General features: G+C 44.7%; 1 protein-coding gene across 2 annotated transcripts in view; it reads left to right on the top strand.

Moving 5' to 3' along the window:
* The first annotated feature begins 232 nt into the window (after window positions 1-232).
* Window positions 233-24,098, top strand: part of TRAK2 (trafficking kinesin protein 2) — a 95,601-nt gene continuing 71,735 nt past the window's right edge. For both annotated transcript variants that reach the window (XM_082261309.1, XM_082261308.1), the window contains exon 1: window positions 233-364. The gene's annotated coding sequence lies outside the window, so the exon portion shown is untranslated. The remainder of the gene's footprint in view (window positions 365-24,098) is intronic.

Below are 24,098 nucleotides of genomic sequence, written 5' to 3'. Positions count from 1 at the left end.
TGACCTCTCCAAATCGAGGCTTGGCTCTGTTTTCTCTCTAGATCGAGGCTTGGCTCTGTTTTCTCTCCAGATCGAGGCTTGGCTCTGTTTTCTCTCCAGATCGAGGCTTGGCTCTGTTTTCTCTCCAGATCGAGGCTTGGCTCTGTTTTCTCTCTAGATCGAGGCTTGGCTCTGTTTTCTCTCTAGATCGAGGCTTGGCTCTGTGGTCTCTCCAGATCGAGGCTTGGCTACCGCTATTCACAGCGAGGCTAGGCTGTTGCAGAGGAATTGAAGGTGGAGCGGGCTGAGCTGGACAGGGTGATGAAGCTTGAGGCTTATCTCCCTATGTGTGCAGTGATGTACTGAGGAGCCGGACACAGAGCAGGTAATGTGCTGTCTATGAATCCGCCCCGGGTGGGATGTGGAGATCCTGGTGTCAGTGTGGGATACTAGTGGTTGTCATTCGGTATGGAATAGAGCCAGATCGGTGATGTGTGACATCTGGTCTGTACTCATCTCTGTATCCTGGACTGTATTTGTACTCTATGGTTGTGTATGGAAGTGTCATTTCCTGCCTGTGATTGTCCCTGTATGATGTCTGTCCATAGATCATCATTCTGTGTCCTTCTCACAGATATGGCACTTCCTCTGATCCCATATCCTGGACTGTTCTGTACTGATTCTATACTAGTCTAATCCTGGGATCCAGATATATTCCTTCTTATTATAAATGTATAAGCTGGCCTATGAATAATGAAAGTGGAACTAAAGGCAAAACTTTTTTTTTTTATAATTTTGGATAGTTAGGCTGCTTTCACACGGGCGGTCCGATCAGGACCTGATTGGACCAGCCATTGTTCTCTATGGAGTGGCGAATATCAGCGGACATGTGTCTGATGACACCCGCCAGTATCTGATCCTGTCTGCCAAAAACTGACAGATGTGGGATTCATTCCCCATCCGTCCGGCGGATCAGGTGACAGTCGGATGGAAACGGACAGGCGATCTGATTGCATCTGACAGTCCCATAGAGAACAGCGGGGCTGTGTCCACTCTGCTGTCACGGACCCGTCATCCGCCTGCTAAGTGATGATCAGCGGAGAGATCCTGCTGAGCAGGTGGGTGTGCATTTTGGAATCTGCCCCGTGTGAAACCAGCCTAAGGGATGGTTAGAACCCCTGACAGGTGTTTTTTATTTTTTTGTTAACCGTGTTCTTTTAGGGAGATTTCCCTTTCACTTCCTGTCCCATAGCTAAACCTGGAAGTGAGAGGAAGTGCTGGTTCATGTTAGTGCGACTTCTGATGCGACTTGAGTCGCATAGATTCGCATGAAAAGGGAAATCACATATTCAATGGTGTCCAGTCAGATCAATGCGACTTAGCACAGTGCGATTTAGGAAAAAGTTCCTGTGCTACTTTGGTACAATTTACAATGTGACTCGGCCTCAAAGAATATGTAAAAACGCAGCATCAACATTGCACTACATAATTGCACTGAAAACTGCAGCCAAATCTCACTGCAGTAATGTGAACCAAGCCTGAATCCCTCCAAAGTGGGGGAATCTGGGGGTGTCACCAGAACTAGTGTCCCCACCTGAAGATGTCCCCCCTAATCCTGTTTTGGTGACATCCCAAAATTTTGGTCTCAGACTACAATATAACCTCACAGGTGTTCTAGTGCAGCTCCCCCCTCAGCCTCTAATACTTGTCGATCCAGCGATCTGCACAAGACCTGAGGCTCTCCCGGGTATGCCCCTCCTGGTTGGCTGAGATGCAGGAAGGAGCCATTGGCTGTCAATCTCAGCTAGTTAGGTGGGAGCAGGGGCGGGGCTGAGCAATGCTCTCTGTGTCTTATGGGTGCAGAGAGCTGGCTCGGGAGTGAGCAGGCACAAGTGCTCCCACAGCAAGTGGCTTGCTATGGGGGGCACTCGGCAAGGGGGAGGGGCCCTGAGCGACGGCGAGGGACCAAAGAAGAAGATTGGGGCTGCTGTGTGCAAAACCACTGCACAGAGCAGATAAGTATAACATGTTTGCTATTTTTACTAAATTAAAAATGTTTCCTTTACAATCACTTTAACCACTTTACCACCGGAGGATTTTTCTGTCTTACGTCCAGGCCACTTTTTGCGATTCTGCGCTGTGACAATTGCGCAGTCGTGCGACGCCGTACCCAAACAAAATTTACGTCCTTTTTTCCCCACAAACAGAGCTTTCTTTTGGTGGTATTTGATCACCTGTGCAATTTTTACTTTTTGCGCTATAAACAAAAAAAGAGCGTTTATTTTGAAAAAATAACAATATTTTTAACATTTTTTTATATGAAATTTCCCCCCCCCCCAAAAAATGTAAAAATCAAATTTTTTAAACATTTTTGGCCAATTTGTTTTCTGCTACCTATGTTTGGTAAAAAAAAATCACGATAAGCGTATTTTGATTGGTTTGCGCAAAAGTTATTGTGTTTACTAACTACGGGAAAGATTTCTGTCATTTTTGGTGTTTTTTTTTAACGAGTAATGGCGGCGATCTGCGATTTTTTTTTTTTTTTTTTTTTCTTTTTTTTTGCGGGACTGCGATATTGCGGCGGACAGATCGGACCCTTGACTGACATTTTTGACACTTTTGGGGGTACCAGTGACATTACTACAGTAATCAGTGCTATAAATATGCACTGTTACTGTAATAATGACACTGGCAGGGAAGGGATTAACACAGTGGGTGATCAAGGAGTTAAATGTAAGCCTAGGGGAGTGTTTCTAACTGTATGGGGGTTGGGCTTTTGAAATGATCACAGAGACATGTGATTTTACATTGAAGGATCGCAGGCGCTCTGTGATCATTTCAAAGAGAAGAACGGTCAACTGCGACAACAACTGACCGTCCTTCTCTCTCAGCGGGTGGCCGGCGGCAATCAGAGTCCCCGCTGCTGAGTGGGGACGGGAGCTCGCCCCCTAGCTGCAGGCGCGGGACTGACGTACAGCTACCTGCCGCAGTATATCTGCGGTGGGTGGTCAGGAAGAGGTTAAGGGTCAATGCACACTGGGCATTAAAATTGTTGCTTATACAGGTGTTTAGCTGTTTTTACATATATGAGCAAAAATACTAACCGGCAACTCGGATTTCTCTATTTTTTAAAATGTTTTTCTACTGATCTATGCGCAGTGCATGTTGTGTACAGGCACCTTGAAAACAATGATCTACTTTTTTTTTTTTTTCATTACATAGGGTACAAAAAGTCCCCACGTGATGTTTTTTTAGGTAACAGGGTCTCTTTAATGAGACATGCAGGGTGTCTCCTTTGCGCTCCACTGAATGTATTGCAATGCATCCCTTCCCGCCTTCAGGATCTCAGGCCCCCAGCATTCTTCATCCATTGATATGTAAATCCTGCCCGTGCACACAGGAGATGCAGTATCCCAAGCTCTATTCTCAGCACATCGAGAATGATCTGGGATATTCGCTGGACATTTCATGCACCCGGCAGTGTACATAAGGAAAGAACAGAGGCTAGGAGCATGGAGGGGGCAGAATTTTTTTTACCATAAAAACTTTAACCCATACCAATAAAGGTCCAGTTCACTTCTAGCCCATTGATATTGTTTTCCATCAAACCCTGATGAAGGGTGCATTTTGGGACCCCTGAAAAGTGTTGGCTACCCTTTGGATTGTTCCCCTGACTTTTATTGGAATAAAGTTGTATCTGGACCTCTTAGCAGCAGGGTGGATTTGATTTAAATCGCTAGTAAAAAGGCCTGATTTAATCAACTCGCTTTTAAATCATAATTTTTTATGAGTAACACTGATCTCTGTCCCGCAGCGGCTCCACCTCTGTCCTGCTGTTGACTCACTGACAGTCCCATTCACTTTAATGGGAGGGCTGGTTATATGGCAGTGACACAGCAAGGTGAGGGATGTGGCAGCAGCAGATAAGTGGATGCCCGCTAACAGGCGCTCCCATGATGGATCTGAAATGACAGGTACTCTTTAAATGTAAGGACTCATTCTTGCTGGTAGTTAGTGTGAATGCATCAATGCAGTGCATGTTATCTCAGCTTACAGAGTTTGGATTCATTGACTGAGTTTATAAAAAATGTAAATATTGCAGAATATACATGTATGCAGGATATATATATAGAGAGTATGCTCCTATCTCCGTAGACGACTATTGAGTGGAAACGCGTCAGAGAGGAGCGCCGCGCCGTCATCGTTGGTTGCCGGACCGCACTGCAGGTGGTCTCGGCCTCTATTATTGGAATTGGTTCTTTTTGTGATTTGAGATGACCGTCTAAATGTAAGTGCATCTACTTTTGTTAATAAAACCACCCAAGGTACTGCACTATGGTCTAATTTATTTTCATGAGCCACAAGCTGAAGCCTCCATCCGGGATAATAGAGAGAACCCCCAGGAAGATAGAGGACCGGGATTGGGACATAATACGAAAAGTGAGACAACTTGCCCATACTTGGAGCGATCTGGTAAGAGGCTAATTTTGTCTGCACATCCCAAGGTGACCCCCGGGACCCCTAGGACACTACTGGGTTAATTATCCGCCCTTGACCTCTTTCTTATGGTAAGAGGCCAATCCCTATCCAGGTGGTGGAACCATTGCACCCTCACAGTTTTATCCAATACACGTTTGTGGACTGTATTATTTGTGTGGGATTTTGGGACTTGCGTACCCTCCAGGGGTGTATATACACCTTAGGTGGTTCACACTGAAGTTTTGGACTTTATTTTGCATTATTTGTGAAGCACCATTTGATTATGTTGTTATTATCACATTGAAAATTATTACTTCATCCATCACCTTTTATTTGTCAGCACCAGGGTTTCTGGTAATACCATACACCCTCTTAGTGCACATCAACCAAGGTACACACTGCAGAGGTTGGTTGGTTACTTATAGTGACACACCCAAGTTTTGATGTGTGACACATGTGAATTTAGCGCACCTGACTTTCTCTTTTCATTTCAGAATCCAGATTACCTGGTGATCTAGGGCCCCCCCGTTGTCCGCTGGGCCCCGCCGCCCCCCCCCCCCCGTTGTTGTCCGCCGGTGGCTCGAGTCTGCACTGCACACTGGTTGCTAAGGCCAGGCCGATTGGCATCTAGCATCCAGTGAAGTTAGCAGAGCAGACCCATGATGCACAGCAGAGGAGGATCCTCCTCGTTGGCTCGTCCTCCTCTACGCGCCTAGAAGACTGGCTCCGCCTCCACCCAACTTCTCTCTTCATGTGCAGCCGTTGTGAAAGGTAAGGCAGCCAGCCCAGCTGCCAGGCTGCTTGATTTTTTTTTTTTTTTTCTCTCCTCTCTCCTCTCTCTTCTCTCTTCTCTCTTCTCTCTTCTCTCTTCTCTCTTCTCTCTTCTCTCTTCTCTCTTCTCTCTTCTCTCTTCTCTCTTCTCTCTTTTCTTTTCTTTTCTTTTCTTCTCTTCTCTCTCCTCCAGACGCCCCTCCCATTGGCCTCTGGGCTATCGCTGCTCCGCAGGGGGCCCCAGTGCACTGCATTTCCCAGGGGCCTATAAGGCTCTTAAGATGGCACTGCTGAAGTCGCATTGCATGGGGCGGCTTCAGAGTCGGGCGACCTGTGAACCGAACCTTAGTGAGCACTTCTCCTTTGCCGAGATAATCCATCCACCTCACAGGTGTGGCATATCAAGATGCTGATTAGACAGCATGATTATTGCACAAGTGTGCCCTAGGCTGGCCACAATAAAAGGCCGCTCTAAAATGTGGTTTTATCACACAGTACAATGCCACAGATGTCACAAGTTTTGAGGGAGGGTGCAGTTGGCATGCTGACTGCAGGAATGTTCACCAGAGCTCTTGCCCGTGAATTGAATGTTCATTTCTCTACCATAAGCCGTCTCCAAAGGCGTTTCAGAGAATTTGGCAGTACATCCAACCGGCCTCACAACCACAGACCACGTGTAACCACACCAGCCCAGGACCTCCACATCCAGCATCTTCACCTCCAAGATCGTCTGAGACCAGTCATCCGGACAGCTGCTGCAACAATGGGTTCTGCACAAACTGTCAGAAACCGTCTCAGGGAGGCTCATCTGCATGTTCATCGCCCTCATCGGGGTCTCAACCTAAGTGCAGTTCATCGTCCTAACCAGCTTGAGTGGGCAAAGGCTCACATTCTATGGCGTCTGGCACTTTGAAGAGGAGTTCTCTTCATGGATGAATCCAGGTTTTCTTAGATCTTTGAGTTAAGCTCATGAAAAATCGGGGCAAAAACAAATGTTGTGTTTATAATTTTGTTCAATACAGTAAAGGCCAGTAGAAATGTGGAGGGTGGAAAGGCCAGAATTGTCCAGCATTTCACCATAATAGTAGGATATTCTAGGCTTGTATATGCAGGAACATCTAGGTGCCTGCACCTCGTACCTGCCAAGCTTTTCATTTTTGGTGTGGAGCCTAACTACACTTTTGGCTACCTTCTTATGTGTTCTAGAGACTATCCAGCCTTATAATCTTTAAGCTTTAGTGACAAGCCTCTTATAGGACTAAAGTAATTAAATTGACTTGAAAGGGGATAATCCCCTACAGTACTCGCTGATCTAAAGTCGACACTGAAAGGAGACTGGCATGCCGCTTACAAAAGCCTTCTAGAACCCCTGGTTGGCATACTTGGCAGCAAGAATCAGTTAGGAAATAAGATGTCATTGTAAGATCTCGAGCGATGTTTGTCACGCCTGCGTGTCTAAAGCTGCCCTGCACAGCAGGATGTCCTGGTTGTCAGTGGAACTGCTCCTGCCTTATTCCAGCTGTCACATGGCGAGGGACTGTTTATTCTGAGCTGCATTGTGTGTGATTTGTGAGCAGCACAGGAAGTGTGGTGGTTGGGGGGGGGGGGGGGGGGAGCTACATGAGACATTTTTATGGCGAGATCTATTAGGAATGGCTTTTTCTTGTTCCAGGAATTGCTGTAGTTACTTTATAGAACATTTTTAAAGTGTTAAACAAAGGACCCTGCAGTCACTATATTTGGTCTCCCACAGTACACAGAACATGGAAATGCAATTATTTTACTAAATATAAACTGCTAAATACCTTTTCTCATCAGCAGTTAGAGCAGTCTTGTGACTTCTATCAGTGTCTGGTTAAAGCTTGTAGGAGGAGTTTTCCTTCTCCCCTGATTTTCCTATGAGGCTGCATGGCCCCTGACCCTCTGTAAGGACAGTGTTGATTGGCCCTATGCTGATCACATGCACTTTCCCAGAAAAAAAAAAAAAAAAACAACTCTCAAGCAATACACACTAAACTGAGCATGTGCAGCTTGCCCCCCCCCCCCCAAGGCTCTTTTCTATCAGGAGATGGTTTGACAGGCCCACATTTTAGAGGTTGCGCAACACCAGTAACATTTACAATGCAGGGGATTAAGCCTTTCGTTTTCACAGTGAGTATACCAGGCATACTTTACTGCATATACACACTGATTTTTACTGTTGTGGGTTTAGTAACCCTTTACGTTTTTTTTTGAGTTGACCAGTATCAGTGCCGATACTGAGTACTTGTACCCGTGCGAATGCTTCCATACACAAAACCAATACTTTTGTGGTGCGAATTGAGCCCTTATAAAATGAATGGTCTCCAATCGCACTGCAAAGAACATTTGAGCAGGAATGTAATGCGATTCCTGTCCGAATCAAATGTGGTTTCCCCCACTGCTCCTATGTGAACCCAGGCTTGTCATAGTGACTTCAGCCTGGGTTCCCACAGCAGAAGTGCAGGAAAAGGCAACGGCAAGTTTTTGACCAAAAGTATCAGTACTCGCCGGTAAAAACCGATATCAGTGCATCGCTAGTTTTGTTACCTTAATGAATTCCCTGCATTAGGGGAAAAAACCTTCCAATGCCCCCCCCCCCCCCTCCCCCCATCCTGTAACAATCCAGCACTGTGCAATGCTGCAGTTCTTTGCTCCTGTCTCCCTCTCTTACAGGCTGCACTAATTGCAGCGGGAGCCACTGTCAATCAAATCATGAGAGGAGGGAGCGGGGGTGTGGTTAAGCAGTAGGCTTGTGACGGTATCAGATTTTCATGCTGCGATTAATTGATTAGGGTTTTGCCACGGTATACGGTATTATCACGGTATTCTATTATTAAATTTAAATTATTAAATTTCCACCTCACTTCAATTTCATTGCTGAATTTAGGGGCTTTGGTTCACTTATGCACATTATTATATAGTCAGTCAGGACAGACTCTGTGAACCAGGCCTAAAATAGGTCATCAAGCAGTGTCTGGCCTAACTGGTGATAACTGGTCCTGGCGCTCGGCTCCGATGGCCTGGTCATTAAGAGGGCAAATCCTTGTGGTCAAGATGTGGTTAAACCTGAAGGAGGTGTTGTTTATAAATTACTTTACTATTGCTTTAGGCCTGGTTCACATGTATGCGGGTTGGTGGTTCGCATGTATGCGGGTTGGTGGTTCACATGTATGCGGGTTGGCGGTTCACATGTATGCGGGTTGGCGGCCCACATTTGCACAGGCATAGCAGCCCATTGATTTGAACGGGCTGCTATGCCCTCATTTTCCGCAGAAAAAAGGTGCATGCAGCATTTTTTTTAAAATTCAGTGGCCTTGAAATCCATCCTGCTTTTGCACCATGCGACTAACCTGCAGTTCCTGCTCTGGCAAGCTTTCTGCATTTTTTGTATACGTGGGCACGGCTTTTAAACACAGTTTGCGTGTGCAGCAACGGCAGGTAAGTCGCATGGTGCAAAAGAAGGATGGATTTCATGGCCACTGCATTTTTTTAAATTCTGCATGCACCTTTTTTCAGCTGAAAACGCAGGCATAGCAGCTCAAGCCCATTCACATCAATGGGCTGCTATGCCTGTGCAAATGTGGGCCGCCAACCCGCATACATGTGAACCGCCAACCCGCATACATGTGAACCGCCAACCCGCATACATGTGAACCACCAACCCGCATACATGTGAACCAGGCCTAAAGCAATAGTAAAGTCATTAATAGATAAAAACACCGGTCCTCCTGCAGGTTTAACCACTTCTGGATCGCAAGGATTTGCCCCTTTAAAGACCAGGCCATCGGATCAGAGCGCCAGGACCAGTCATCACCAGGTAGGCCAGACACTGCTTGATGGCTATATAATAATGTAATGTGGGCTGCTATGCGTGTGTGTGTGTATGTGTGTATATATATATATATATATATATATATATATATATATATATATATATTAGAGCTGCACGATTCTGGCCAAAATGAGAATCACGATTTTTTAGCTTGGAATAAAGATCACGATTCTCTCACGATTCTCTGTGTAACAAAAAAAAAAAAAATTGGGATAACTTTACTGTTTTTTTTTTTTTTTTTTTTTTATTCATTAAAGTCTATTAATTGCGTTTGAAAGACTGCTACGCAAATACAGTGTGACATCAAATTTTACAACAATCGCCATTTTTTTCTGTAGGGTCTCTGCTAAAAAAATATATAAAATGTTTGGGGGTTCTAAGTACTTTTCTAGCAAAAAAAAAACTGATTTTAACTTGCAAGCAACAAGTGTCAGAAAAAGATCCAGTCTTTAAGAGGTTAAACTTCCTTTCTCCCTGGCAGAGGGAAGGAAAAGATACAATGTAATCATTTTTGTTTATAGTTAACTGGGAGACTTAATGCTGATAGGCATTAGCTGTGTGAGTGAATGAGTCATCCAGCTCACTGAAATGTATCAATTCACAAGTCAGGCAGACTTGACAGAGAAACTCGGTATTTTAAAAATGCCACAATAACAATACCGTGGCTATGCAATACCGCGATATATCGAATTACCGAAAACCGGCATATGTCTATTAAGCAGTGCTGTGTTTTTCTATGGATGCACACAACCCAGCTTCAGCACGTGTGCCTTGCTATGGGGATGGTTAAAAGCTATTGACCAAAACTTTACTACCTGTTGGCAACTATGGAAGGGTTCAGGTGTGTTTGGATAGTAGTCCGAACCCACCGGAATGTCGTCACTGCACATCGCCAATCCTAAGCGGCTGAGACATTCCCTGCCCCACAGCCTCACCTATATAGGCCCTTGTATACATGTGACTGCAGGGCAGGGAATGTTTCAGCTGCTTAGGATTGGCTGTGTGCAGTAATGGCTTTCCGGTGGGTTTGGAGTAGGATGTAAACACTCCCAAGCTCATCCTTTTTTGCAACCCATCAAAACGCATGTAATATTAAGTATTCTACATGCGTGTCACATTTTAGCCTGTAGAAAAAAGCCTCATGTATATTAAAAAAAAACATGTTACCCATAGACACACAATGGGATTTTATTTCAGGGTACACCCCCGAAAGCTAATTGGTTGCCACAAGTGCTGTAAGTGTTGGTTCACACATATGTGATGCGGGAACCCCTTTAAATCCACTGCGGGTTCCCCCATCGCACTCAACTCGCAGGCAGTTCACACTGCCATATTCGACTCGCCGGGGTCGTCAATACAAAGTTAACGACACCCCCCAGATCAGTTCGCATATCGCAGTGTGAACACCCATGCGATCTGATTCTGGTGCGGACCAAAAAAAGTGTCCTGTGCGACTTTGGTCCGAATGCTATGCAAATTCAGCCATACACTCTGTACGGCTAAATTTGTAATGCGCAGACATCGCATGTGGCTTGCAGAGCAGTGAGCTGTGAATCACATGCGATGTCTGACATCACATATGTGTGAACTGGCATTAAAAGCTTTTCCGATTGTCCAGTTTTTTTTTTTTTTTTGTTCTTTATCTAGGAGGCTTATTGGAGCATAAACCGGTATTTCCTCCATCTTTGCCAGGACTGATCTAGAATGTATAAATCTTTAGTGTTGGTATAGCAATCAATCATTTTTTCTGTATTTAATTGGCACTATTGATATTGGCGACCCCTTCTTCCATTTTCATACATCATTCCTTTTGTTTTCAGATCTGTTATCGGCAACGTTAGCATTTATATTGATCTTACCTTGACTGATGCATCCTTATCCTGCACATTAACCCCCTCATCTCCATCTTCCCACTGGATGTGGCCTGTACATTAACCCTTTCACTGCCTCCTCCCTCTGTGTATGACCTATACCAGGGGGAATGAATTAAAATTCACGGAGGTCCAATCAGTAACATTTTCTTCCAACCGAGGTCCAAATCACATTTGTGTGATGACTCAGATCCTTCACATTAAGCCCTTCTCCTCTTAAATCACAATTACATTCTCACATTAGATCCTCTGCCCCCCCCCTGCATATCACAGTTTCCTCTTCAGTAGTGTCCTCAGCCCCCCTTCAAGTCACCCCCTCTTTCCCCACTGCGGTGTTTTTTGCCCCCCCCCCTTCACATCACCCCCATAGTGGAGTCCTCTGCCCTCTCTTCACATCACAGCGCCAACAGCAGTGTTCTCTGCCCCCCCCCCCCTCTACAGTGGTGTTCTCTGCCCTCTCTTCACAATACAGCCCCCCCCGGGTGTCCTCTGCCCCCCTTTACATTACAGCCCCCACATCAGTGTTCTCTGCCTCTTCTTCACATCACCCCCCCCCATGGTGTCCTCTGCTCCCCCTTAAATCACTACCTTCACAGTGATGTCCCCCCCCCCCCTTACTCTAAATCCTCCAGCGGTATAGGGTCCACTGCCCCACTTCACATCACCCCCATAGTGGGGTCCTCTGCCCTCTCTTCACATCACAGCCCCCACAACAGTGTCCTCTGCCCCCCCTTCATATCACCCCCCCTACAGTGGTGTCCTCTGCCCTCTCTTCACATTACAGCCCCCCTAGGGTGTCCTCTGTCTCCCTTTACATTACAGCCCCCACATCAGTGTCCTCTGCCTCTTCTTCACATCACCCCCCCCATGGTGTCCTCTGCTCCCCCTTAAATCACTACATTTCCAGTGATGCCCTCCCCCCTTACTCTAAACCCCCCCAGCGGTATGGGGTCCATTGCCCCCTTCCAAATCACTGCCATCACCGCAGTGTCCTCTGTTCTTCTGTCCTGCTCCTTCATTGCCATCACAGCAGTGTCCACTGCACCCCCCCCCCCCCTTCACATCACTGCCATCTCCTCTGCCCCTTTACTCTTTTTCTTACATGGGCACACAGGGAGTGGGAGGCTGTTCAGTTCTGAGCGGTGAGCAGGATCCGGCTTTTCCCCCCAAACCTCAGCCACTGTTTATGTAGGCAGAGCGAGGAGCGGGAGGCTGTTCATTTCTGAGCGGCGCTGGGAGCAGCTGGAGGTAAAGTGTTACTAACCCCAGGACCCTGCATTCACTGTATCTGGTCTCCCACAGTACACAGAACATGGAAATGCAATTATTTTAGTAAATATAAACTGCTATCTACCTTTTCTCATCAGTGGTATATAGCAGTCTTCTGACTTCTATCAGTGTCTGGTTAAAACTTGGAGGAGTTTTCATTCTCCTATGAGGCTGCATGACCCCTGACCCTCTGTCTGGACAGTGCTGATTGGCCCTGTGCTGATCTCATGCACCCTCCCAAGAAAAAAAAATAAAAAAATACACAATAAGCAAAGCATGTGCAGAGTGCCCCCAAGGCTCTGTACTATCAGCAGATAGATTGGGTACAGTGAAAGAAGGGGAGGATCAGAGAAGACAGGCTTTTTTACACAATGCAGAGGATTAACCCCTTACGTTCCACAGTGAGTATAACAAGCATGCTTTACTGCATATACAGACTGTTTACAATTGTGTTTTTAGTAACAATTTAACTTATATTAACAAGAAGATGATTGGTTGCTAGGACCACCCTGTGTCCTAGCAACCAATCGCCTTCTGGTAAACTTGAGAAGATACCTCCTGCAGCCCCCGCCCGCCGCTCAGAACTGAACAGCCTACAGCTCCTCCCTCTGCATACAATGACAGTGGCTGAGGCTTGAGGGGAAAATGTGGCTTCTGCTTGCTGCTTAGAGCTGAACAGCCTCCCACTCCTCGCTTTGCTTACAGTGACAGTGGCCACTGCTTGGGGGGAAATCCGGCTACTGCTCGCCGCTCAGAACTGATCAGCCTACAGCTCCTCGCTCTGCTTACAATGACAGCGGCCAAGGCTTGGGGGGGAAAAGCCAGCTCCTGTTAGCTGCTTAGAGCTGAACAGCCTCCCACTCCTCACTTTGCTTACAGTGACAGCGGCCACTGCTTGGGGGGGAAAAGCTGGCTACTGCTCGCCGCTCAGAACTGAAGAGCCTACAGCTCCTTGCTCTGCTTACAATGACAGCGGCCAAGGCTTGGGGGGGAAAAGCCAGCTCCTGTTAGCTGCTTAGAGCTGAACAGCCTCCCGCTCCTCGCTCTGCTTACAATGACAGCAGCCAAGGCTTGGGGGGAAAAGCCGGCTACTGCTCGCCGCTCAGAACTGATCAGCCTACAGCTCCTCGCTCTGCTTACAATGACAGCGGCCGAGGCTTGAGGGGAAAAGCCAGCTCCTGTTAGCTGCTTAGAGCTGAACAGCCTCCCACTCCTCACTTTGCTTACAATGACAGCGGCCACTGCTTGGGGGGGAAAAGCCGGCTACTGCTCGCCGCTCAGAACTGATCAGCCTACAGCTCCTCGCTCTGCTTACAATAATAGCGGCTGAGGCTTGGGTTGAAAAGCCAGCTCCTAAATGTGGGTATCCATAACAACCGAAAGTAAGGAAAGGTGTTTTTCTTTTTATCAGTTTTAGTCTCTTTTCTTTTTATAAAGTAAACAAAAAAAAAATAAAAAATGGTGGTTATTAAATAAACCAAAATAAAACGGTCTCAAATATAAGATATATTTGGGTACAGTGCTGTCATGGCTAAATGATTGCCAGTCAAGCACTGAAAAATGGCCTGGTAATAAAGGCTTAGTACTGGCCGGTACTCAAGTGGTTAAGGAGATCTGTGTGACTGTAGGAAGCTACATATGGTCTGTTTAGTATTCCGATTCCACCAGCTTCCAATCTGTCATGGCAGCTACAGCTGCTGCTGCAAGGACACAGCCAAGGGATGAGATGGCTGGAGGGAACACAACAGCATTAATGCATCATGTGATTAATAACAGTCCCTGCTTTACTTCTATATCCAAGGGCATGTAAGGTCTACCGCAGCAAACTGTTTACTGCCTGCAAATCCAGCAGAACTCTGATTATGAGGCATGTTGTTCTCATGGTAGGGGGTTTGCCTGTCAAATTTTAAAATTAAAAAAAAAAAAGAAAAAAAGAAAAATGTTTTAAAGGTAATTATTTTGAAGAAATTATTTAATTAGAATGCTTTGTGGTTTTGGTTATATTTTCTTTGTGCAGGGCTAAAAAAAGATAAAATCTAAAAAAAATTGTTTTGGAAAAATATTGTGTGCATATTTTTATTTCCAGTGAGTAGATGGCTAGACTGCTAATTATTACTGTATTAGTGGAAAAGGCCTGTTTAGACAAATGAATAGCTAAAACCCAAATGACTTGCAGAGCTGGATGAGTTGAAGGCGTGAGTTGCTCCTCCCCTATTCCATACAACTCTGTACAAAGATTAAAGCAGAACTCCGTAGAAATGTGTTTCTGAAGAGGACATTGCTGCAGGCAAGTAGAATATTTCAGCAAGACCTACATTTGTTATTTTAACAGCTGGGCAATTCAGTATTTTTTATAAGGCCCCTTTCACACAGGCGGGCAATTCAGATCCGCCTGTCAGTTTTTTTGGGCGGATCTGAATGGTCACCCCATGCATCGGATGTCAGCGGAGACATGTCCGTGACATCCGATCTGTCAAATCTGGAAAGGAAACCTATTTTCCATCCGTCCAGCAACGGATCGGATCGAACAAAGGAAAGGAAAAAGACCGCACAGGTGTAGGAATGTCTTGACAATCAGAAGGGTGCTGGTTAGATCCGCAATCCCGGCAGCTGTACAATTAAAGAAGAAGGCAACCGCACACCAACTTGAAAGTGGAAAACAATAAAATCCATTTATTGAAAGTCCAAAAAATCCATAGTGACAAACCAGAGACAGGAGACAATACAGTTGACGCGTTTCACAAAATTATATTCGCTTAGTCATAACCATTATGACTAAGCGAATATAATTTTGTGAAACGCGTCAACTGTATTGTCTCCTGTCTCTGGTTTGTCACTATGGATTTTTTGGACTTTCAATAAATTAATTTTATCGTTTTCCTCTTTTAAAGTCGGTGCGCGGTTGCCTTCTTCTTTAATTGTACAGCGGATCGGATGGGATCAGATGAGAACGGATAGATGGTCCGTTCCCATCCGATTCCCCCATAGAGATGCATGGGGACCTGATAGCTGTGTCTCCGCACACAGCGCAGAGACACAGCTGTCATCCTCCTGCTCAGCGAGGAATTGGCGGATCGATCCCCCGCTGAGAAAAACGTCCGTCTGTGTGAAAGGGCCCTAAAACTGTAGAATCCATAAACTAAAGGGATACCAAGTGGAAAAAAAATAGCGTCTGTTGTCCTTTCCTTGGAAAGCCCAGAAAGTTTTGTGACTCTGACACCATGGGTGGCCCTGTGTTAATGCTTACCTGTAAAATTAGGATTTTATATAAATAATAAAAATCTTGTTGGATTTTATTTAAATCATGATTTAAATCACTAGTAAATAGGTTTGATTTAAATCATAATTTTTAAAGGGCAACTGTCATCTCTTTATCGCAGTGGCTCCTCCTCTGACACCCTGTTGGCTCACCGACAGTCCCATTCACTTTAATGGGAGGGCTGGTTATACGGCAGTGACGCAACAAGGTAAGGGACGTGGCGGCAGCAGGTGAGTGGATGCCCGCTAACAGGCGCTGCCATGATGGATCTAAAATGACAGGTGCTCCTTAAACGTAAGGACTCATTCTTTCTGGTAGTTAGTGTGAAATAGGATGATTTCAGATGAAGTTGCACAATTTCAAAGCTGCGTTCAATGTGAACGAGGGCTAAATGTGCTATAGGGTGGTCGGCAAGCGTTTCATTGAGTTTTTTTTATTTATGATGTCTGCTGACAGTGTTGAACTAAGTGTGTGTGTGTGTGTGTGTGTGTGTGTGTTTTTTTTTTTTTTTCTTTTAACAAGATACTGTCACCTTGCCCATAATGTGCAGAGTGGCAATGTCTGCAAGGGACATCCCCTGATCCTCTTGTTCTCATTACCGCTGCACTCTCAAATTCCGTGCAGCACAGGGAAGCGGTAACATCACGTCCGTGGTCATGTGTATTTGCTTGGTCCTAGCGACTGGTTGCTAGGCCTGGACATGGTCATCGGGGAGCAGATCACATGCTACCCCATAACCAGGTATGCCGGGTAATTTTTGTCAGCTGCAGAGAAGCAAGGAGCTACATGGGAGCGCAGATGAGGCGAGTATAAGGGGGGCAGATAACGACCTTTCAAGAACAACAGTCACTTTGCCCTGCATGGGCTAGGTGAGTGTGTCTCTTTAAAAATCACACCTTTTATTGTTTCTGTCTCTTTTATTTCACATTTTTCTGTTCATCACATCCTCTCATTTCTGCTTATCTTTCAGATTTTGTTATAACAGAATCTATAAATCTTTGCATTGTATAGTTGTTTGCACACATCTGAGGGGCACAATGTGGTATGTGCTATAGCAAGGTCGTAATTCTCCACGTACAAAACTGTCAGCACAGAGGGATCCAGAAATAGACACATTATCTGCACAGCATCCCGGGGCTGGCTATCATTTCTGGCGTGGTTCTGAAATACCTTTTCTTAACCTGTCATACCAGTGCTAGTAAGTTAAGCTTAGTGTCATGTTATAGAATAGTGATATGTGCAGTAAGTGTGACCAGATGTAATAGCAGTAGTCAGCCAAGGGATGAGATGGCTGGAGGGAGTACAACAGCATTTCCTGCAAGATTATCCACTTAAGGACCAAGCATTTCCCAGCTCCTTTTGTTTAGAAGTAAAAAATCTGTATTTTTTGCTAGAAAATTACTTGGAACCTTAAAAAAAAATATATATACACACTGCTCAAAAAAATTAAAGGAACACTTTGAAAACACATCAGATCTTAATGGGAAAAAATATCATGCTGGATATCTATACTGATATAGACTGGGTAATATGTTAGGAATAAAAGGATGTCACATTGTTTGATGGAAATGAAAATATCAACCTACAGAGGGCTGAATTTAAAGACACCCCAAAAATCAAAGTGAAAAAATTATGCAGCAGGCTAGTCCATTCAGGAACTCAAAATGGTACTCAGTAGTGTGTATGGCCCCCACGTGCTTGTATGCATGCCTGACAATGTCGGAGCATGCTCCTAATGAGACGACAGATGGTGTCCTGGGATATTTCCTCCCAGATCTGGACCAGGGCGTCACTGAGCTCCTGAGCAGACTGATTTGCAATCTGGTGGCATTGGATGGACTGAAACATAATGTCCCAGAGGTTTTCTATTGGATTTAGATCAGGTGAGTGTGGGGGTCATTCAATAGTATAAATTCCTTATCCTCCAGGAGCTGGCTGCATACTCTCGCCACGAGGCCGGGCATTGTTGTGCACCGGGAGGAACCCAGGACCCACTGAACCAGCGTAGGGTCTGACAACGGGTCCAAGGATTTCATCCCGATACCTACTGGCCGTCAGGGTGCCATTGTCTAGCCAGTAGAGGTCTGTGCGTCCCTCCATGGATAGGCCTCCCCAGACCATCACTGACCCACCACCAAACTAGTCATGCTGAATTACAGGCAGCATAACGTTCTCCACGGCTTCTCCAGACCCTTTCACATCTGTCACATGTGTTCAGGGTGAACCTGCTCTCTTCTGTGAAAATCACAGGGCACCAGTGGCGGACCTGCCAATGCTAATGTTTAATAGCAAATATCAATCAAGCTCCATAGATACCGGGCAATGAGCACAGGGCCCATTAGAGGATGTTGGGCCCTCAGGCCACCCTGTTTCTGATTGTTTGATCAGATACATTCACACCAGTGGCCTTTTGTAGGGCTTTGGCAGTGCTCATCCTGTTCCTTCTTGCACATAGGAGCAAATACCGGTCCTGCGGATGGGTTAAGTTCCTTCCATTGACCTATCCAGCTCTCCTAGAGTATCTGCTTGTTTTCTGGAATCTCCTCCATGCTCTTGAGACTGTGCTGGGAGACACCGCAAACCTTCAGGCAATGGCACGTATTGATATGCCATCCTCAAGGAGTTGGACGGCCTGTGCAACCTCTATAGGGTCCAAAATGATATGCAAAAGTATTAGCAACAAGATTAAAAGCACTATTTGAAGACTGGATTCACCCAGACCAAACTGGCTTTTTACCGGGAAGAGAGGGAAATGATAACGCGATTAGAACTTTAATGCTACTACAAAAAACAAAAGAATCTGAAGTTCCTTCCCTACTACAGTCAATAGACTCTTAGAAAGCCTTTGACAGGGTGGATTGGGACTTTATGACTGAGACGATAAAAGATCTCGGAATAGGACTAAAGATGAGACAGTGGATAGGCGCATTATATAAAAAACAAAAAAGAAAAGAAAAAGAGGGGCGCACCGACCTAGTGCATTACCATAAAACCATTTATTTAAAATGTTAAAAAGTGCACAAAGTACTCACAAGACTGGTGTGATACAACACACATCGACATGGACGGCCGAAGACTAAATGGGAGCTGGCCGACGTACGATTCAGCAGCACTCTTTCTGGCTCTGAGGAAGGGGGTCAGCCTAGCACACAGCAGCCCCATGCGACCATCTGCATGTCAATTCGCTACATTTGGGACCTGGCTACCTTGGAGATTGCATATGCTATGTTGATGTGTGTTGTATCACACCAGTCTTGTGAGTACACTTTTTAATATTTTAAATAAATGGTTTTATGGTAATGCACTAGGTCGGTGCGCCCCTCTTTTTCTTTTTTGTCTTTTCTACCAGTTGGTTCTGGATACCCTTGATCCTGAAGGGGGCAGCAAGACCAATAGCTCTTTCAACACCTGAGTTTGTAGTGCACCTCTTTTTACTCCATCAGACAGCACTTGAGCGCAGGAGATTTTGTTTTACTACTTGCATTATATAAAAACCCTACTGCAACTGTTAAGATAAACGGGGGACTGTCAACTAAGTGAGAAATGAGCAACGGGAAAAGACAAGGATGCCCTCTCTCGCCCATGTTGTTCATTCTAGCGTTTAGAACCGTTTTTTGGCAAAATAGGGTTATAGGGGGAGTAACGGTGGGACAAAAAGAACATAAAGTCCCCAGCATATGCGGACGATGTTTTTTTCTACATCACCAATCCCAGAATTACCCTCCCAAATATTCTAAAAGAGCTGAAAGAATATGGTGAGCTAACGAACTTTAAGATAAACCCAATAAAATCAGAAGTAGTAAGGAAGAAAAAGCGCTGAAAAGTTACTTCCCATTTACCTAGGCAAAATCTAACCTAAAGTACCTTGGTATATACATAACTTCATCAATAGGAAAACTGTATCAGACTAATTATATACCCCTAATAAATGAGAGAAAATCAATATTAGGAAAGGGCACCAAGTATCATGGATAGGGAGGATAAATGTGGTTAAGATGTTCTTGCTGCCCAACATTTTATACAAATTTTCAATGCTACCAATAGATATCCCACACTCTTTCTTCAGGATTATGAAAACTATGATATTAAACTATATCTGGAAAAGGAAGAAACCCAGAGTGCAGTATGCGAACCTCACAAGGGATAAATCACAGGGAGGGTTATCAGCACCAGATATGGAAAGGTAATATAGGGCAGTGATTCATTTAATTTATTTCACAAATGATTGAATGGACAAAAGGAAATTTAGGGAAAAGGTGGGTAGACATTTAATTTACACAGAACAACACACAAATAGAACTATTTGGATTCCACCAAAATTTAGAGAAAAAAAAGGAACACTTGACATGACAAGAGTGGTGTATAAAATTTGGGACAGGGTTAATAAACAGTTAAACTGGGAATATAATTCCCCGTTGATATCACTAGAAGGCACAAAATATTTTGCACCTGGAAATGAGAAAAATTTTAATAACTGGATAGGAAACACTCCGTTTAAAGATATTATTCACAATGGGGTTATTACAGGGCTTGACAAATTTGCCTGAAATCTAGGAGCCAGCTAAAAAAGTTAGGAGCCAGTTTTTTTTTTTTTTTTAAACTAACAACCAAGCTTTATTTAATAAAACGGATACTAGATTTACACATTAAATACGACTAGAACCCCACTCTCCTATTTAGCGCAATTGGATGAAAACAGACTGTCTGTCTCTTTCCATCCGATGCCATCTGATCCGATCCATGGGATGGATAGAAAATGGAACCACCATCCGTCTGTTTTTGGCAGACAGGATCAGATGGCAGCAGATTACTGCTCCATAGAGGAGAATGAAGGGTCCGATCAGGTCTGCCTGAAAAACTGACAGGCGGACCTGATCAGACAGCCTGTGTGAAAGGGGCCTTCGGCTGTGGCATGGCGATGAGGGGGGGAAAAAAAAAAAAAAGATATATATATATATATATATATATATATATATATATATATATATTTTTTTAAAAAAAATAAGAATTGAAAGAAAAAAAATATATAATTTTTTTTCAAATTTAAAAAATAAATTAATAACCACACTCCCTGTCCACTTACCTTTAAGCAAAGGTAACTGGATAGGGAGATGAAGCCTGCAAAAACTTCCCTCTCATCTCCTCTTTGGAAGGAGATGGGAAGGCATTGAGAACAAGGCAGTGGAAACAGTCATTACTCCCGGCCACCACAAGAGGGCGCCAGTTCCCCATTGGAAGCCTCTCTCACAGAAGGCCGAAAAGCCAGGGCCTCAATTTTTGGACGGCGCGGAAGTCCGTGCACTCGGGGAGGAGGTGGGGGTGCAAAAAGGACAGGACACCTCCTGCAGGGCACCCCAGGCGCCAGGTCGCTAATTCTAGTCGCAAATGTGACCTGGCGCCCGGGGTTTGTCGAGCCCTGGGTTATTAGGACATACCAAGAGTTACATTTAAATAAGAAGGATATGAAATTGAATGAATGGAGGCGTTTCCAGCTGAAGCACTTTGTGAGGTCTTTACCGTAGCTGATAAGATCTGAGAAAGAGACTTAAATATCGTTAAAAAATTATGCAATAAGACTGTAGCAAAGTTTCCAGGCCTGTAGCCTGATGTGGGTCTGCCATTAGTACCGGTACTCTCCCCTGCCCATGTGAGCTGTGACCCTGGGTGTGACAACTGAAGAAGCGACAACTCCGGCATCTTTGTTTGTGGTTTTTATTTGATTTGAAAGGGATGGGAGAAGGGAATGAGTGGGATACTCCTTGAGGCTTAACTATACACAATTGGGACTTTATTCTTGAAAAATGCTCGTTGGCGCTTCCTTGACGCCAGCCAGCGCCAGCCAACGCTCACTAATGCTGAGAATACCTTAATGAACACAGAAGTGCTGAATCCTCGACTTTTTGTCCAGAAGATCCAGGACTGAATATTGTTGGACCTGACTCTGTTGGACTGTGTACTTCACTAATTACTGTCCTCTGCTTTGACCAGCTTGAGGTAGTATGAAGTAGAATTCTGTTTAGCTATGCAGACAACTGACACACAATTCAGGGCCCAACTGCAAGTGCCCCCTTCAATTCGAACTCTTCAGGGTCCACTGACTAGGTACCCCTTCTGTAACTTCAGGGTCCTCAACCTAGGCACCCCCTTTACAGCTAGCGGACACTGGATCCCAGAACCTCTTCTGCAGTGGTCCCCTCTGACACTGGCAGACCCCCAGGGGCAATCCGCAGTACTCACGACCTGTGTAAGCTTTCCTGGGACTGGACCCCTCTCTCTCTCTCCGCAGGCTCTCGGCACACCGGATCCCCTCAGCTCACTCTGGACACTCAGGCGACACCCCGAGACATCCGACTTCCTCAGACAGGAGGAGAGACAGCCGCACTCTCCTTCCTGGGACTCTGCTCCCGCCAAAGACACCGGGTCAAACACTTCCCCAAACTTATACCCACTCCCAGAATCCTTTGCAGCCTAATCTGCATTCTGGGGTAGTTACAAGCTGGGATGTGTCCTCTGATTGGGCTTCCTCCACTACCCTATGAGAAGCCTCTCACAGGAGCCAGTGGGGATACTTCTCCCCTCAGCAGGCACATCTGGAAGCCCTGACACCCTAGCCAAATAAATCGCAGCCCTGCTGTTAGGCAAACAAGGCCCCCTATATCTTTACCTAGCACCCACCTGTAGGGTGCTACACGACTAATAGATTAAAACAGAGTATATCTCAAATATGTAAGATGCTAACAAAGAGGATGTGCTTGGAGAAACCTCCATTCTTGAAAAAATGGGAAAAGGAGATTGGCTCACAATTGTCAAATCAAGAAACAGATGTTATATTGATGGCCGCACACTGTTCCGCAATTGATGTGGGCTCTATTGAATTTCAAATGTCTATTAAGATGGTATATCACACCCGTACTAACACATAAATATCAATTAGATGTACATTTAGTGTATATATAATACGATGAAAGGTAGTTATAGAATAAGGGATGAAGTGAGATAGTTGTATATGGAAACCTAAATCTCTAGATACTGTGTCTTTGTTGAAGCCGATTTAGATAAGGATGGGTTAATTCAGGTATTCACAGAAGTAGTGGTGAGGGTATACACCTGTGTTTATGCCTACACACGTTGTGAGAGGGAAGATAAAAGGCAACCTAAAACATTGATGAAGGACATCTGCTTGTCCGAAACTGTGCAGTCACTTGTTTGTAAATGCATGAAGATATGAAAGAAAGAAAGAAAAAACTTACAATTATTGAGATTACATCTCCAATTTTTATATATATATATATATATATATATATATATATATATATATATATATATATATATATATATATATATATATATATATATATATATAGCATTTTTCAGGGGGAACGCAGTTCCGGCACCTCCAACATTGAATGTATTTGGGTGCTGCGTTGTGCTGGATGGTCTATTGATGATGGCCGTTGGGGGATCTATTGTCGCTACTGGGGATCTTTTTTTGCATTGGAGTCTATTATTGCTAGGGAAGATCTATTGTTGCTGGGAGGGATCTTCTATTTCTGGGGAGTCAGTTGTTGCTAGGAGGGATCTACTGTTGACAGAGAGACAGAGGTCTATTGTTGCTGGCTGCTGGAGAATCTAATGTTGCTGCTTGAGGTCTATTGTCACTGGGGTGGATCTCTTGTTGCTGAGGTGGTATTTTGTTGTGGGGGGGGGGGCATTTTCTGGGGGGTCTATTGTTGCTGGCTGCAGGGGATCTATTTCTCCTGCCTTTCTTGTTATAATTAAAGAGTTCAGTACAAAATACTTAGCACCACAGAATGATACTTGGTTCTGTGTTCTCTAAAGGGGGCGGTACTGGGAGGTGGGTAGGGGGTGGGACCAAGGGATGTGTTTGGGGTGGGGTAGGGGGTGGAGACAAGGGACAACTCAGAAGGGGGGGGGAGTTCCTGCACCTATTCTCTGAGAAAAAAGCCCTGTTTGTGTGTGTGTATGTATGTATGTATGTATATATGTGTGTGTGTGTGTGTGTGTGTGTGTGTGTGTATGTATGTGTATATATATATATATGTGTGTATGTATATATGTATGTGTGTATGTATATATGTATGTGTGTATGTGTATATATATATATATATATATATATATATATATATATATATATATATATATATATATATATATATATATATAATCTACATAATACATACAATAGTTATTTTTGACAATCCAATCTTGAAAAACATATTTTCAAGTTGAGTGTAGCTTGTCTGTTGGCCATCTTCCACAACTTCCTGGATTCCCTGCATTCTTTGCAGCTTCCCTCTGCTGTTTAATTTCAATTTCCAAGGACTAAAAATCCCATGGTACCTTGCTTCCTTTACCCAGTGATTCCTGTACTGACTCTGTTTCCTGAAACTCCTCCTCTCCACACCTCTTTAGCTCATAAGGCAGGCTTCGTGAAATGAGTGACACAGCAGTGCCTACTCGCAGTCGTAGTGAATGTCACAGAATATAAAGTGGTTCTAAAGGCTAAAGGTTTTTTTTTTTTTTTTTTACCCTCAATCATTCTGCGCATGAAGATAAGGGGAGCAGCCCCCCTCCCCCAATACTTACCCGAGCCTGA

This window comes from Pelophylax lessonae (assembly GCF_965119305.1).
Source record: "Pelophylax lessonae genome assembly, chromosome: 6".
NCBI classification, from domain to species: domain Eukaryota; kingdom Metazoa; phylum Chordata; class Amphibia; order Anura; family Ranidae; genus Pelophylax; species Pelophylax lessonae.
Note: the sequence above shows the minus strand (reverse complement) of the source record. Positions and strands in the feature narration are given on the sequence as shown.